The sequence below is a fragment of the Triticum aestivum genome, chromosome 7D, assembly GCF_018294505.1.
Source record: "Triticum aestivum cultivar Chinese Spring chromosome 7D, IWGSC CS RefSeq v2.1, whole genome shotgun sequence".
Classification (NCBI taxonomy): Eukaryota; Viridiplantae; Streptophyta; class Magnoliopsida; order Poales; family Poaceae; genus Triticum; species Triticum aestivum.
This window is the reverse complement of record NC_057814.1, coordinates 50,110,548-50,126,176: the sequence shown is the minus strand read 5'-3', so window position 1 is coordinate 50,126,176 and position 15,629 is coordinate 50,110,548.

Below are 15,629 nucleotides of genomic sequence, written 5' to 3'. Positions count from 1 at the left end.
CTGATTTGACTTGACGATAGCCCATAATCAAGTCAAAGTTTTGACAAGGCAATAGATCCAACAACTGATCACGAGGACCAATCGATGGAGATATCATCTTTCTTCAACACACACACACACACAAAAAGATATCCCTTAACATGAACTAAGTCAAACAAGCTTTTATCTTCCAACTCAGTTGTTGTTTGGCTTAACCAACTAGCTCAGGGGTATCCAACACAGATTCTTGGAGAAAGAGTGGTTTATTGGAAAACCAACTTGATCATGAACTCAACATATCGGTCAGGGGACGACCTGGTGATACTTCCGAGAAGAAATTCGGAGAATCATGAACCACCGATATGTTACTAAGCTCAAGAAGATCTTGCTTTTCAGGCAAGATGATGTGATCACATGAACAAGGATTGACACCATCCTAACTCTTGATCGAAGAGTGCACCAGGAAAAATGGACTAGGTAGCACGATCAATCTTAGAATGATGGTTCAGTAACCAACACGCTAAGAGTGAGAGTATTGTCCATTAACTACCAAGCAACAAGGTTGCTAGGAGTATTGATTTCACACATGCATCATAGTTCACTTGTCAGCATTCCGGTTGCAACAACACAGAGACCGAGGAATGAAGAACGATGGCGAGAAGTATCACTGCATCAAGAGTTCATAAGAGGTTGTGCAATTCCCATGACATACTTTGATATGAAATAGAGTAACACTCCAAGGTAGAACAGAACAAAAGCTGGTTTAGCATTTGATCTGCGGATTACAACTACTTTGACCCAATCCTAGATATGGATGAGGTGCTGGAGTTTGTTTCTCCTAGTCATTCCGGAATAGAATGGCTTGACGGACCACAAGAATAATAGGCATCGATGAGCACGAATGCACACATACTCCTGACTATCAATTGATAGATGAAGGTCGAAATACAAATGAAGAGGGACAACTCAAGGGGACATATATCTTTGTGAGTTGTGGATGCATAAATTAATATGTCGAACCAAGTTCAACAGGTTTCTTCCAGATAACCCATGCAGAAAGGTAGAACTGGCAGAATCACAATTATGAATGGAGAACTCCTCAAGAGTACTCTGATTGTGATCTTTTGGTTCAAAGAACTTCTGCCTTAATGGTTCATGGTATTTCGAAGAAGGAAATACCACGGACCTCGAGGACTGTCGCAAGGTTACTAATATCCTAAAGGAACGAGCAACACTATCTACACGAATTATGTAGAGTGAATCTTGGGTTCAAGAACCCAGAAATAGAATGCCTACTAACTAAATGGCATCACGGGATGCTTTCAAGAATAATGGCCAGAATCATCACACTGGGAATACAACGCATTGCTAGATTACTAGGTGACTCCCTAAGACACCTAGGGTCATAATAATAGCTCCAACATATATGTCGAGGCAATAGAGTACCTCAACTCACCGATTAGTGTGGTTGAATTGGCCCAAAGGGACATCGGGAATGGAAAGAAGGGATTTGCAAATGCATCAGACTATTTAGAAACCTGGGAAGACTCGGACAGCATAACGGCTGTAAATGCTCAAAATGATTTGAGACATCCTGCAAAATGGTGTCATAACCACTTGACATCACAATATCAAAGTTTTGAGATCAACTGTCAACACCCAAAAGTAGTAGGAACTGAACTCGGGCTTGAATCCATCATTCCTATAAGTCTATGGATTAGTAACACGTCATCCTGATAGATAGATAGATAGATAGATAGATGAGAAGGCCTAGTTCTTAATCCCCGCAGAAAAGAAGAGGGTGACTTAGATCAGAAGGGCATAGGGTATAAGAAGTAAAAACAGCCTTACGTTCCCTTCCACAATCAATTCCCTTACATAACTAAAGCATTTCTAGACTCAACTTCGACCAGTTTGGCTTGGTAATCCTACAGGCAGTCAGGCTCTGATACCAAAGCTGTCAGGACCCCGATTCCAAGTCACATCGATCTAGCCGGTAACACCTCATATCACTTTGCGGCCTCACGCACAGTATTCCCACGGGTGTCGCCTTACCATGGCCCGGGACCGTTTGCGCCTTTTGGCTCACGTATATGATAGTGTCGCTAGCATCCATATGACAGAGAACCCGGGCCGACATGACTAGTCGTGAACCCAAAGTGGCACTAACTTACGGGGACAGGCATACATGAATCAACATCGAGCATGTCGGTCAGCAGCGTGCGAATCCGGGCTGTAGCACTGGGCTAACAGGACTCTGGTGAACCAGGCTGTAGCAGGCTAGGCAGGACTCCGGATGTCACCGCGTGACATTTTCCTGAACGGACAGACACAGGAACAAAGTGAATCACATGCCGGCCAGTCAAGTGTTCCGGAGCAGTAGTGCTGGGCTAGCAGGACTCCGGTGAACCGGGATGTAGCGGACTACTATGGCTCATGGAAGCACGAGACTACATTTCCCCATAAGAGAGGCTACCAAGGATAAACAACTAGGTTGTCGGATCCCACACATACCAAGCATTTAAATCATACACACAATATGCTCGATATGTGCAAATACAACATGGCATCACAACATGACTCTACAACTCAAGTATTTATTCATTAGGCTCCGAAGAGCCAGATATTACAAACATGGGTCTGATGACCCAGCATTCAAGTCATACAAGCCACAAGCACAAGCGGAAGCTTAACTTGTCTGAGTACAGACAACTACAAATGAAAAAGGCTAAGAAGCCTGACTATCTACAAGACCCTGCCGAGGGCACAAGATCGTAGCTGAGGTAACAAGCTAAACGTCGAAGTCCACGCGGAACTACTAGTGAGACTGAAGTCTCTCTGCAAAACATAAATTAAGCAAATGTGACTACAAATGTACCCAGCAAGACTTACATCGGAACTAACTACATATGCATCATTATCAACAGAGGGGATGGTGGGGTTTAACTGCAGCAAGCCAGCTTTGACTCGGTGGCTAACCTAAACTACAATAGCAAGTAACTCTTTTGAGGTGGCGCACACGAGTCCACATATTCCCCAAATAAATACACCACTATGGATCAGCTCCCGTCTCCCTACGAGAACGCCATCCATAGCACTCACGCTTATCTTGCGCATTTTAGAGTATCCACTTTCACTTGTCTATGAACTGTTATAGGCAACCTAGAGGTCCTTTACCGCGGACACGGCTATTCGAATAGATCGTTTATAACCCTGCAGGGGTGTACTTCTTCACACATGTTTCCACCACTTAGCGTCTGCACACGACATGTGCTCGGCAGACTTCAAGCGAAAGCCGACGTGGGTGTAGACCACGACCTAACTAAACACTCAAGTCTCTAGTCCAGGTTTATCGCCTATTCAGGTTCCATCCGCAGGGAGTCCGGCCGAGGTTTCCACATACAGCCCCGAACGATGTGTACAGGGTTCCGCGACACCAAACGGGCGCCCGGCATACCCGGCCACGTGCCTACCGCATCACAGCCCACCCCTCGGGTCAGCGCTGCGCACGGCCTCCAGCATACTACAAACACCAGAAACTACTTGCAACTCCTAGACAGAGGACTAGGGTGGTTGAGAAGTCGAGCGGGGTCATATTTCAGGGCCCAATGCATGGTAGTAGCTGTTTCCTGGATCACAAACACAGAACTCAGTTCCTGAGGACGGCTTCAATGAGACAACCCACCATGTACTCCTACATGGCCTCTCACCGCTACCTTTACCAAATCATGTTCACACACTTAGCTCACACACAGTAGGACATGTTCATCACCATTCCAATTCATCCCCGATGAATCAGACCTGACTCAACTCTAAGCAGTAGCAGGCATGACAAACAAGCATGAATGAGTAGGCACATCAGGGCTCAAACAACTCCTACTCATGCTAGTGGGTTTCATCTATTTACTGTGGCAATGACATGCCATGCAGAGGAAAGGGGTTCAACTACCGCAGCATGTAACAGTTCAATCGTTGTTGTCCTAATGCAGTAAAAGAGAGCAGGAGCGAGAGAGTGGGATTGTATCGGAATGAACAAGGGGTTTTTGCTTGCCTGGCACTTCTGAAGATAGTATAGTTCTTCATCGGTGTCATCGATCACATTGTCGGAAACATCGTCGAGTGAGAGGGGACGGTTACCGGCAAACAGAGAACGACACAATCAATGCAATGCAACAATATGATGCATGAATGTGACATGGAAATATGAGTGTGTTGGCCTAATGCAACTACAACCAAATGGGTTTGGGTCATTTTGAACCAAAGGTTCAATCCCAAACTCAAATTATGAATTTAAATAGTGCCTCATCATGTTTTGCACTAAACAGCAAGGTTAAGTTGCTTTATCATGCATGCAACCAGTACATATGGATAGATTGGATTTTTCTGATCATTTTTCATATATAACTTATTTCATTCTGAGCTACGGTTGAATTTCTATGATTTTTAGAAGTTTTAACTATTTTCTGGAATTTTCTGAATTATTTAAAAATCCAGAAAATCACTTACTGCGTCAGCATGACATCGGTGTGACGTCAGCAGGTCAACTGGGTCGGCCAGGTCAAACCTGACCTGTGGGACCCATACGTCAGTGTCTCAGGATGGTTTGGGTGGATGACAGGTGGGACCGGTCAACGTTGAATGGACCAAAGTCAAAGCTGACACGTGGGGTACACAGGATTAGCACTAATCTAACAGGAAATGTAGACTAACCTGATTAGGCTCTGGGACCCACACGTCAGTGGCTCTAGAGGGGTAATTAGCGGGCTCATTAGCAGCTATTGGCGTTGCCACGTCAGCTCGCCGGCGTTCAAACACGGCGGCGCGCCGGCGGTGACCTAAATGACGACGGCGAGCTTCGGGAAAAGGCTATGGGGCTCGGTTTTGAGCGCGGTTTGCGGCTATGGAAAGCTGGCAGTGCGCCGCATCCATTGCGGCAAGCAGCAGCAGCTGGGGTGGGCGGAATCTTGGCCGGCGATGAGGTTTGGCGGCGGCCGGAGATCGGGCTTGGTCGGGTTCGATGCTAGGGTGCGCGGGAGGGGGAGCTGGTGGGAGCTACTGCCTCCTGGGAACATGCGGAGCACGGAGGCGTTCTCGGACGAGAGCCGCGCGGCTGTGGTCACAGCTACGCCATGGCCGGCGGCGAGAAGCTTTCGGCCTCGATGGTTAACCCAGCTACGTCACGCGAACGGCAAGGATAATAGGGGAAACGGGCATGAGCTCACTGTGGTTCTGGTGGTGCAGCTGGCGAGCTCGGGGACGGGTTGTGGACGACGAATCGGCGATGGCAATCGGCGGCGTCCGAGGTTGAAGAAGATGGCGCGGAGGCGATGCAGAGCTTCCCGGCTCCCGTGGCTCGGAAAGAAGGACGGGGGTGTCATGGTGGTTCTTTCGGATGCGTCGAGTGGTCGAGGGGGGGCAAGGCATTGGCTGCGCGAATGGCGGCGGCGGTCGGCGGCTGCGCTCGGATGCGAGCGAGGGAGCAGGGGGGGGAGCCAGAGAGCGACGGTAAAGTGACCAAGGGGTTGCGAGGGGGTCTCCAGGCGCGGATAGGCTCGAAGGGGAGGCCGCCAGCACGAAGCAGGAGGTGGAAACCTCAGTTGCGTGCGCGGGCGACACGGCGTCGTCCTCCTGGCAGGAGCTGGGAGATGACTGGCAACGTGGGCTGGGCTGCCTGGCTGCCAGGTAAGTGGCCCAGGTAAGCCTGCTCTCTTTTAATTCTGTTCTGTTTTCTTTTTATTTATTTATTTGCCACTATTTTGAATTTAACAAATTCAAACAATGCCAAATATCCTCCGAATAATTTTATGTTGCTAGATGGACTTTTCCAACAGCACATAAAACATTTCGAAGTTATTTGAAAATATATCCTATATATTATGAATATAATTCCAAATTCAAATACAATAATGATTTAAATTCAGTGCCAAAAATAATTCCTGAAAAATGTTCCAGAATTTTGGTTTGATATATAAATCTTGCCAAATTTCTTAAAACTATTTTTAGGGCATTTTGGATTCACTGAATGCAATTTTTTAAGGGTGCTTGCCCTTCTTTTAAGATAATTCTATTGAGGCTTTGGGAATTCCCTCAATTCCAATTTCATTGAAATTTAAACATGATGCATGGATGCTGATGCAACGAATTACAAACAATTCTGGGGCTGTGACAGAGGGAATCATAGTTTCCATCATCCTTTCCTCACATGGGACAATGCTCTAATAATGATGATCATCACACTTTTATTTACTTACAACTCAATATTACAACTCGATATCTCGAACAATATGACTCCATATGAATGCCTCCGGCGGTGTACCGGGATGTGCAATGATCTAGCGTAGCAATGACATAAAAAACGGACAAGCCCTGAAAACATCATGCTAGCTATCTTACGATCATGCAAAGCAATGTGACAATGATGATGCTCAAGTCATGTATATGATGATGATGGAAGTTGCATGGCAATATATCTGGGAAGGCTATGGAAATGCCATGATAGGTACGTATGGTGGCTGTTTTGAGGAAGATATAAGGAGGCTTATGTGTGATAGATCATATCATATCACGGGGTTTGGATGCACCGGCGAAGTTTGCACCAACTCTTGAGGTGAGAAAGGGCAATGCACGGTACCGAAGAGGCTAGCAATGATGGAAGGGTGAGAGTGCATATGATCCATGGACTCAACATTAGTCATAAAGAACTCACATACTTATTGCAAAAATTTATTAGCTATCGAAACAAAGTACTACACGCATGCTCCTAGGGGGATAGATTGGTAGGAAAAGACCATCGCTCGTCCCCGACCGCCACTCATAAGGAAGACAATCAAAAAATAAATCATGCTCCAACTTCATCACATAACGGTTCACCATACGTGCATGCTTCGGGAATCACAAACCTCAACACAAGTATTTCTACCAATCCACAATTACTAACTAGCATGACTCTATATCACCATCTTTGTATCGCAAAACTATTGCAAGGAATCAAACATATCATATTCAATGATCTACAAGTTTTATGTAGGATTTTATGACTAACCATGTGAATGACCAACTCCTGTCAACTCTCTAAATAGATATAAAGCCACAGAGTTTAATTCTTTCTACAAAAGATATGCCCATGCTCTAACAAATATAAGTGAAGCGAAAGAGCATTCTACAAATGGCGGTTTTCTATGTGTGGAGAAACAAGTAATCCAAACTTCAAATGATATAAGTGAAGCACATGAAGTATTCTATAAAGCCATACTCAAAATATATAAGTGAAGTGCAAAGAGCATTCTATAAATCAACCAAGGACTATCCCATACCAGCATGGTGCATTATTAAAAGAAAAATAAAAAACACCCGACACTCCAAGATTTACGCATATCATGTGATGAATAAAAATATAGCTCCAAGTAAAATTACCAATGATCGTTAGAAGAAAGAGGGGCTGCCTTCCGGGGCATCCCCAAGATTAGTTGCTTGGGAGTCCTTGAATATTACCTTGGGGTGCCTCGGGCATCCCAAGCTTAGGCTCTTGCCACTCCTTATTCCTTCATCCATCGTGATCTCACCCAAAACTTGAAAACTTCAATCACACAAAACTTAACAAAACCCTCGTGAGATCCATTAGTATAATAAAGCAAATCACCACTTTAAGTAATGTTGCAAACCCTTTCATATTTTATTTTTGCATTTTAGCTACTGTAATATAACTTTTCCATGGCTTATACTACCTATACAATCGATAGTTTCATCAAAACGAGCAAAACAATGCATCAAAAACAGAATCTGTCTTAAACAGGACAGTCTGTAGTAATCTGAACATCTACCATACTTATGTAACTCCAACAATTCTTGAAAGTTAGGAAAAAATAAACAATTTGTGTAGAAGTACTGTGCAAGAAGTTTTAGAAGCATTCGACGTTCCAGTAAAAAAATGAAAATTCAAGCACTACAGCCAAAGTGTCTGTTTTTGCACTGCACACACACCAAACAATCAATCTAATCATCCTAAAGGCAAATCTTTGCACATTTTTTATAATACAATGGATTTACACAAGGGGGTAATTATTTTTGTTGAAAAGTGTGTAATCAAGGTTTGCAAAGTCTCCATGGGCATGAACCAAGTTCGAGGAGCTCCCCCACTTCAACGATGCTCGTCCTTCTTACTTGCACCTTTCTTTCTGAAACGTTTTAGGTTTCCCACTTTATTTTTTTGTTTTAAAACTTTATAAAAGCACTCAACAGAAATAAATGACTCTAAAACTTCCGGGTTGTCACCCTGGCAGCGCTTTCTTTAAAGCAATTAAGCTAGGCATATAGTGCTCAAGTAATGGATCCACCCGGATCCCTAGGTATATCAAAGCCAAATTTAATTAAGAACGATTTGTGATTTATTAGTGAGCACAAACTAACATGTATCATGCAACATCGAAGTCTCTCTTCCTTTGCATCGGCATGTCATAAAAGAACAATTCATGCACACAAAGTAAAGGCCAATACATAGCATAAGAAGTTTCTTGCAATTTTATCGTATTGGAAACATAGAGAGGCAGAGATGTAGTTCCTCTCTCATAATAATTGCAAGTAGGAGCAGCAAGCACACATGTGTATTATATCTATCAAAATCATCATGTGTATAAGTAAAACGCAACCCATGAATATAATCCTTAATAAGTGCAAACTTCTCTGATATAGTGTAGTAGGGAGAATTCAAAAAGATAATAGGACTATCATGTGTGGGTGCAATAGCAACAATTTCTTTCATAACATAAGGAACTATAGCAAGTTCATCTCCATAAACACCATTCATATTGGCATCATGGCCACAACCATAGCAAGCATCAAGTTCATCAAAAAGGGATATTTCAAATCAATCAAAGGGATCATAGCAATTATCATAGCAATCATCCTTCGGTAAGCACGGAGGGTAATTAAACAATGTATGAGTCGAAGAGTTACTCTCATTAGAAGGTGGGCACGGGTAGCTAATCCGCTCTTCCTCCTTTTGTTCTTCGCTCTCCTCGTCATTTTTTTCATCTAATGAGCTCACAGTGTCATCAATTTCTTCTTCCATAGTTTTCTGCAAAATGTTAGTCTCTTCTTGGACAGCGGAGTCTTTCTCAATAAACGCATCAATATCGGCATTATATTCATAATTCTCATAGCAATATTTAAGTATAGCAAAATTTTCAGGCCTATAGACATCATCATCGAAAGCTTCATACTTTTCAAACAAAGAATCAATTTCAAAAGCACCCTTAAAAGCAACGAATTCTTCAATTTGTTCCACATCATAGTAATCATATATACCATTAGCATAAGAAGCTAAGGTTTCATTATCGTTAAATTTGCATGAAAAGGGAATGTGTGGAGCCTTCATCCTAGAGCAACAAGTATGATCATATCTCAAGCATAGTTGCCGAGCATACCAATGCAACATATGAATTTGATCTCATAAGAGTTTCCCTTTTTGAGTCAAGCGATAATCCCTAAATTATTCACGTTGATCCAACGTGTCTCCCATTACATAACTGAATGGGGTTTTCTCAGGATTATTAAAGTAGTGCATAATATTTTTCACATAATGAGCATCGAGGGTTTTAGGAGGTTCCCCATCTCCATGAGTAGCAAGTAAACCTAATTTTTTTCATATTTCGTGTACCATATCCATAACTAAAGATATAAAACAACTTAGAACCGCAAATAAAATCTACTTAGTGACAAAGCAAACAAGCACACATGAGAATATTCACCCCACGCTATTGCTCCCCGGCAACAGCGCCAGAAAAAGGTCTTGATAACCCACAAGTATAGGGGATCAGTTGTAGCCTCTTTCGATAAGTAAGAGTGTCGAACCCAACGAGGAGCTAAAGGTAGAACAAATATTCCCTCAAGTTCTATCGACCACCGATACAACTCTACGCATGCTTAACGTTCACTTTACTGAGAACAAGTCTGAAACTAGAAGTACTTATTAGGTGTGATAGGATAGGTTTGCAAGATAATAAAGAGCACATAAATAAAAACTAGGGGCTATTTAGATAAAAGAAACAACTAAGTTAGTTTTAGTAGAGAGCTTTTTGTCACAAGAAAGTTATTTGTCCCTAGGCAATCGATAACTAGACTAGTAATCATTATTGCAATTTTATATGAGGGAGAGGCATAAGCTAACATACTTTCTCTTCTTGGATCATATGCACTTATGATTAGAACTCTAGCAAACATCCGTAACTACTAAAGACCATTAAGGTAAAATCCAACCATAGCATTAAAGTATCAAGTCCTCTTTATTCCCATACGCCATAACCCACTTATCTGTGTTTGTGTTTCTATCACTCACGCAACACAGACAATGAGCAAACCATGAACATATTGCAAACCCTACAGCAGGGATCCCTCATGCTTACGCGACACGGAGAGCACCATAGGACAGCTCCAATAATAAAACATGCAACTCAAACCAATGACGATCATCAATCAACCCATAGGACAAAACGGATCTACTCAAACATCATAGGATAGCCATACATCATTGGGAAATAATATATAGAGTTGAGCACCATCTTTAAGTAGATATTACAGCGAGGAGAAGAGGTGTTACACCGCTGCATAGAGGGGTAGAGAGTTGGTGATGATGGCGGCGAAGTTGTTGGTGTAGATCGCCGTCATGATGATGGCCCCGGAGGTGTTCCAGCGCCACCGGGAGAGAGGGGGAGAGAGCCCCCCTCCTTCTTCTTCTTCCTTGACCTTCCCCCTAGATGGGAGAAGGGTTTCCCCTTTGGTCCGTGGCCTCCATGGCGGCGGAGGGGCGGGAGCCCCTCCGAGATTGGATCTCTCTCTCTCTCTCGGTGTGTGTGTGTGTGTGTGTGTGTTTCCTTCTGTTTCTGCGCTCCATCTTTCTCGCATTTCACTATTTTTTAAATTCCCGGAGATCCGTAACTCCAATTGGGCTGAAATTTTAACATGATTTTTATCCGGATATTAGCTTTCTTGCGGTGAAAAAAGGGCACCAACCTCCTTACGGGGTGGCCGCAAGGGCCCAGGGCACGCCCTACCCCCTGGGGGGCGCCCCCCTGCCTTGTGGCCCCCTCGGGGATCGTCTCGCGTTGATTCTTTTTCCCAAAATTCACATATATTCCAAAACAAATCTCCATAAGTTTTTATCGTGTTTGGACTCTGTTTGATATGGATGTTCTGCGAAAGAAAAAACATGCAACAAACAGGACCTGGCACTAGGCACTGGATCAATATGTTAGTCCAAGAAAATCATATAAATTGTTGCCAAAAGTATGTAAAAGTTGTAGAATATTGGCATGGAGCAATCAAAAATTATAGATACGACGGAGAAGTATCAAGTACCTGGCAGGTTCTTCAGGGATCTCACCCGAGCTATGATCCTGTGATGGTTCCTTCTCTTTGGGTGTCCACCGCGAGTGAACTAGATTCTTCGATAATATTTGGTCTGTTTTAGCTAGTGATGTATTCGAGAAAATATTCGAGACGATGTATTTGAGATTATTCGAGACGATGTATTCGAGATTATATTCGATGATGCATATTAATTATCTGGATTATTTGAGATGCATATTATCTATTATGATTCAGTTTTTCCTTATTGATTGCATGCATGCATTCTAATTTGAATACTAAATTGTTTTATCTTTCTTCTGGGTTAGTTAGATAAAAGTTATGGACAATACCGTTAGAGAAGGAGAAGAGACTATGTTCGACATCATACGCTCCCCGAGCCCAGATGGGAATGAAGAAGATGACGGCTCGCAATATCTGAACCCTACCGGTGAGGGTATGATATTTGATGAAGACGAACGAATAGATGAAGTCCAAAACAATGATGGCGAAGGAAATGTTGTTCTCCAAATAACAAAGACCGGCGAGGAATATTTATATAAGAAGGCATCTGGTGATCATCACATGTTTTAATTGATTTGTATGTATATTAATGAATCGATCTTTCTTCTTTTAGCCCTCCGGATCGAGCAAATCTTCTACAAGCAGCAGGACAGTTCGAGGTCCGGCCAAAAAGTTGAAGGATGGCGTAAAGTACAACATCGATGCCATCAAACCTAATGGCGAACCGCGCGAACCTAAGAAGAATGCGAACAAGTTCATTCGTCAATGCGGGGTTATTGTCAGGGACCAAATCCCGATCTCCATTCAAGAATGGAAAAGGCCAGCAAAGGAAGATCCAGATGTTACTTTTGTCGACCAAAGAGCAAAAGATCTGCTTTGGGAATCTCTCATGTCACATTTCACCCTACCAGATCATTTGACAGATGCAGTTCTGGAGAAAGTCAAGAACTCTGCTCTTAAGAAGATGACGATAGCATTCAACAACCACAAGAAAAATATATGGGCCGTGTACGTCAACGCAGGAAAGAAGACTCCAGAATTCAAGGGAACATTGGAGAAGGCAAGAGATCACTAGGATGCTTTCGTTCAAGGAATCGGAAGTAGCTCAGGAACGGTCGAGAAAAAACAACATTAATGTCGCGAAAAAGCAAGGGCACCATAATCTGGGGCCAGGTGGCTACGAGGTGGCCCGGCCTAAGTGGGATCTCGCTGAGCGAGAGATGATGGCTGCAGGGGTCACTCCAGTTACATTGAGCTGGCCCCCTAGGTGCAGGACTTGGTTCTATGCGCATGGGAGGAAGTTGCACCAAAATACAGGCGATGTTTTGGAGCGGGGAAGTCTTAAATGAGCCACCGACAGTTTACATGTTGCAATAGAAGATGCTCAAAGGGTGTTCACGCCCAACAGAGAGAACGACGAGCTTACGCATGCCTTGAAGAATCCTGAACACCCGGGAAGAACACGAGGCAAAGGCATTGTTCCGTGGTTTGAGGGGTTTGCGGATTGGAATGCCGACTACAGAAGCCGTGCAAGAAGGAAGCAGCAGGAGGAGCAGAAGAGGAAACTGGAGGAGGAGGAGAGGAAGCAGACCACCTTCGCATCGTAGAATCAAAGTACGCGGAGTTGGAACTCGCTTTCAAGCGGCAACAGCGGCAGATCGACTCACTTAGCCAGGAAAGGGGGTCTCAGCAGCGGCAGTAGCTAGCAGATCCAGCATTGGATAGCACCGTCCCATCCATGCCGAGAAGCAGCATGGGTTCCACCCCGGGCGATGATGCACTGCTGGATAGATACCCTGTGGATGATATCATAACTAAGACAACTTGTGAGCTACACATAAAAGTGAATAACATATCCATGAAGGTGGCGGATGGCTATGCTTATACAAATCCCACAGAAGCAACCTTCCATTGCAATCCGATTCCAGCTGGCTATGCTCGTGCCGGGGTTGATGAAGTGGTGGCAGGATATTTGGGGCTAGAGCTTGACATTCATGGAGGTGATGACGAGCGCACACTGGGAGAGGCCATACATCATATCATTCTATGGAGAAAGGATTGCATCGTCTTTCCAAGGCCACCGACACCGCGTCAACCGGCTCCTCCTCCTAGTCCGCCACTGCATCAGCAGACTCCCGCTCCCCCAAGTCCGCCACCGTGTCAACAGACTCCCGCTCCACCAAGTCCGCCACCGCGTCAGCAGACTCTTGCTCCTCCAATGCCGCCACCGCGTCAGCAGACTCCTGCTCCTCCAATGCCGCCACCGCGTCAGCAGACTCCTGCTCCTCCAAGTCCGCCACCGAGTCAGCCCACTCCTCCTCCTCCATGTCCGGCACCGCGTCAACCGACTCCTCCTCCTCCAAGTCCAGCACCGCATCAGCCGACTCCTCCTCCAAGTTAGGCACCACGTCAGTCGTCTCCGCCGCCTCAGCGGGCTACGCCGCCTCAACAACAGCGGAAGAGAGGCACCGCGGCTACGGCGGCTAGCGGTACAATAGGAGGCAAGAAATACAAATTTGGTCCAAGCCTCAAGCCTCTTCCGAGGTTGCCTTACCACTTGACTGAAGAGGAAAATGAAGCCGAAGTCGCTGCCCAAGGGAAGGCCCATTTTGGACCGAAACCACCCCCGCCGCCAGAGGAGAAAGTACCTGACCATGTCATGCAGCACTTTATTGATATGGCTCAACCAGCTGTCAAGCATAGGGACTCAGACTATGAGCGGCTCTATCAAGAAGTCATATCAAGCACACAAAAAAGAAGGAGTCGAGCTCGAGCTCGAGCTCAAGCCAAGAAGCTGCCAAAAGAAGCGGGAAAATTGTTCCCTAGCTGGGAGAACAGGCGGTGCAATCGATCCCCCCGCTCATTGTACAAACACATGTGAATACCAGCGTTGATCAGCTGGTAATAATCGACGATCATAGAAGGCATGATGAACAGGCCGGTGTCACTATAGAACAACTCCTAGGCATCGAGGACTTTGAAACGTTTAAAGAGGAAGAACTACAATGGAAATATGTCTGCGGCGAACCTATGGTCAAGCCTGAGTAGATCCCACTTCTATCAACGAGAATGAATGAATTTCATCAATGGTACATGAGAGAAGTAAAGACTACCGATCGAGACTCCCTCATGGTGAAAGTCAAGGCAAAGCATTACTTCCATGAAAAAGATCTATCGGTTGAGTTTCAAGAAATGTTTAAGTTATTCAATCAAGACGCACTCGACAAATATATCGTCAGTTGCTATTGTCTGTAAATGAGTTTTTTCTATAATTTAACTCTCTAGCTAGCTATAGTGCTTGTTCATTACCTGTAATTATCCTCACTATATTATTTTTTGTGGTATTACGCGGAATGAAGATGTATGAAATGAAAAAAGCTGGATGTTATGGCATTGGGTTCATTGACCCAAATACAATTAATGAAAAGAAATGGTCACAAGAATATGATCGACCATACACAGAGAAAAGCTTGCTGCAATTCTTAAAGCACCTAAATACCCAACCAGAAATACTACTAACTTACAAATTCGGGTGAGTGACACTGTCTTGTACTACAAATTCTATTTTTGCTTACTAGATGTTAATAAGTGTAGTTGATGAGTTATGCACATGCCCGCTTAATTGTACAAACATGTGCGCATGCAGTTTTCACTGGATCCTGCTAATCATTGAAGTTGAAGAGGGAAAAGTTCAAGTACTGGACTCACTATTTAAAGACGTTGATGACTACACAATCGTGAGGGGGGTGGTCGACAGGTTCAATCATTATTGAACTATATGTCGGCCTCTTTAGTTCATTTCCCGATATCAAATAATTAATAACTCCTTTATTCATTTTCTTTTTCGGCGGGCAGGGCTTCGGAAAAGTTCATCAAACAGGTTGAAGGCCAATGGAAACAAACGTTGAAATGGTGTCGACCCAAGGTAATTAATTAAGTAGCAACCATCTCTTTAATGGTGTCGATCCAAGAAATGCATAACGTGTACAATATGTAGTAGCGTAAAATATGTTTGAAATGAAAAAGAATAAAATGGAAAACACAAACCTAAAAGAAAAAATAAGTCATAAACCCATAAACCCCTAAACCTTTTAGTCTGGGTTGGTGTAACCAACCGGGACTAAAGGCCCCCAGCCCCCCGGCGCGGGCTTGTGCCACGTGATGGGCCTTTGGTCCCGGTTCGCGATGAACCGGCACTAAAGGGGGGGCCTTTAGTCCCCACCTTTTAGTGCCGGTTGCAGAACCGGAACTAAAGGTCCTTATGAACCGGGACCAAACCCCGATTC